The 2,641-nt window shown below is 41.3% G+C and overlaps 1 non-coding gene across 1 annotated transcript; it reads right to left on the reverse strand.

The window, feature by feature from the left end:
* Nucleotides 1–1,467: 1,467 nt before the first annotated feature.
* Nucleotides 1,468–1,586, reverse strand: LOC138693943 (5S ribosomal RNA). The gene has a single exon (XR_011330626.1). It is a non-coding gene; the product is annotated as a 5S ribosomal RNA (ribosomal RNA).
* Between the last annotated feature and the right edge of the window lie 1,055 nt (nucleotides 1,587–2,641).

The following is a 2,641-nucleotide window of genomic DNA, read 5'->3' on the forward strand; positions in this document are numbered from 1 at the left end:
TCGGTGCAAAGTTTTTCTTCTTTAAGTGCGAGTATTTATTAAATACGTTCCTCGTATATAAGAACTAACGCGGTATTCTGAAGTATAGCGCGGGATTCATTCGAAACCTTTCATTAATATTCGTACAATGATACGAACGTGGCCGGAAAATTCTACGTTAGGCCTAAATGCAAAATCTTCGTCTGAGTCGCTAGAACTACTCAATAACATCACAACTGCTTCAGTGTAATTCTTAATGGTACCCTGTTACTATAAAATTGATTTTATACATATGTGTTTATTTTTTTCATTCACAATTAGAAGCTATTTCAACAGGGCTACTGTAGAAAATGTGCTAACTTCACTAGTAAAGTTTAGTTTACACGTTTGTAAAATTACTCCTTCGTTGTGAAACAAACATATCACTTGTAAAGAGCGCAAAATTTCATTCGTAAAGATTTGATTTCCTTTGTACAGTCCACCTTTACAAACAAAGATTGTGAAACAGAAGTTTACAAACAGAGTTCACAATTTCCAAAGATTGTAAACTTTGTGAAACACCCCACTGGTGAATCAGCACGCCGAGCTCGATCGAAATACAACCAGTTACTATTATTTCCCTATCGTTTTTTGACATTTGATTCCGCGTCCTACCTCTTTCATTCGTTACTAACCAACAACGCCAATAGCAGAAGGTAACGCAAAAACAGTCACCGGTTCCCCGATGCATGGCTTTCTCTCTCAATGTCAACTGAGAGTTAAAAATATTCATTATAATATGCACTTTCCACTCACTCCTCAGAATGTCTTCTTTATTTTTATTTATTTATTTTTTAAGATATGTGAGCTACGTACTGTATGTCTGATGTTTTGCCATCGTACATTCAAATATTTATATTCACTGTACAGTACAGCGAACTGTTTATACTTACTGTACATGCTATAACTACTTCTCCCAACTCCGCTATTGCTATATTTCCTAAACTAAACGCTGATATTGAAATAACGCCTGGTCTGATAATGCAGTCTGTTTAAATTTCTACCGACCAAGTTCTGCCCTTCATCATGGGAAAACAACGAGCTTCTTTAAAGGATACAACTACTAGGACAGAGATATTTTCATTATGGAATTTGTACTACCCACTGAAATGTAGTAACTAATGGGATTTTAATTAGCCATATATGTACAGTATATTACATTCTTTACCTAAAATGTCTCTAACTTCTAGGGAGAGCGCGAGGTACGTTCACAATCCCCTGAATACATATTCCCTTCTTCGAGAAAACGCAGAGAAGTGAACCGTCTCATATGAATATGCTACCAGTCATAAGTTTCAATACGGAGCTGCAAGTACTTAAGAATTATCAATTACTCTACAATTATGCAGCGGCGTCATCATCCAAGCTATAGCTGGAATAGGGAAGGGAACATAATATCCCATAAGTCTTATTAGAACACGCTGGAAATAGTGACGTAAAAAAAAAAATCGCCAACGGCACGTGGTGTTCCCAAGCGGTCACCCATCCAAGTACTGACCACGCCCAATGTTGCTTGACTTCGGTGATCGGACGAGAACCGGTATTTTCAACATGGTATGGCCGTTGCCGATGAAACTGCGTAATCTGTAGGCACTTGAGGACGATGGGATTGGGGTGCACTCGATAAAACCTGCACTCGCTCACACACACACGTAAACTGCCTGCTTAGACTCTGTACCTAAATTACCAAGCTCGTTGGATGTCATTGGGATAGATGATAAATCTATCTATCAACGGCAGTTTGGTTACGTTTCAACGTCACACACTGCTGGATTGACACGGGATTAATAAAACAGCTAGTCGGCATTCTAAGTTAAGCCACAGGTGGATTGTTGTTCAACAGCGGAGCCTCCTTTCAACCACATGGTTGTGGAACTGTAGTCGGATTTTCGACATCATTTTCATGCCATACTACGGAACTTCACACAAACTTCAATTCACTTCTTGCACCGGCGGCTACTACGAATGGACTGAAGCTCGCTACTGACTAGGGGGGGGGGGGACATTTGTCTCTTGATGGATTACGTGACAGATATATAAAGTATCAGTCGTATGTTATGAACCCGAGTTTCAATAAAGATAGATTACCCGTATGTCCACAGATTCTCAGTAGTGGCCTGCGGAAGGATTATGCCCGCGGTCGACAAGTTACCTTCTAAGTTGTTTTCCCTCAACAATTAATGCTGCCAAGTGAGTAGGAATGACACCGCGCTCTCATATAAGTCGTACGAAACTATTAAGGAAACGAATTTGCCTCGTGGATCCAAGTCTCCCATGGACTGCCTATAATGTATTATCTATCCTAGAAGTGTTATCGGGGTGATTATTTAAATTTTCACTCGGTGGGAACCGCTGTTGTTCTTCATTCATCTACTCTGTTATGAATAACTTGTGGCCCTTAAAAGGGCCGGTTGCTGATTCCCTAGCAAGCACTCCCGCTTACTTGGAACTAGTGTATTTTGTGACGGCCTTGGTCCCTTCACTGACGGCGTGCTTGGCCAGCTCACCGGGTAGCAGGAGACGGACGGCTGTCTGGATCTCCCGACTGGTGATGGTCGACCGCTTGTTGTAATGCGCGAGCCGCGAAGCTTCCGCGGCGATGCGCTCGAAGATGTCGTTAACG

Source organism: Periplaneta americana, unplaced genomic scaffold, assembly GCF_040183065.1.
Source record: "Periplaneta americana isolate PAMFEO1 unplaced genomic scaffold, P.americana_PAMFEO1_priV1 scaffold_24, whole genome shotgun sequence".
NCBI classification, from domain to species: Eukaryota; Metazoa; Arthropoda; class Insecta; order Blattodea; family Blattidae; genus Periplaneta; species Periplaneta americana.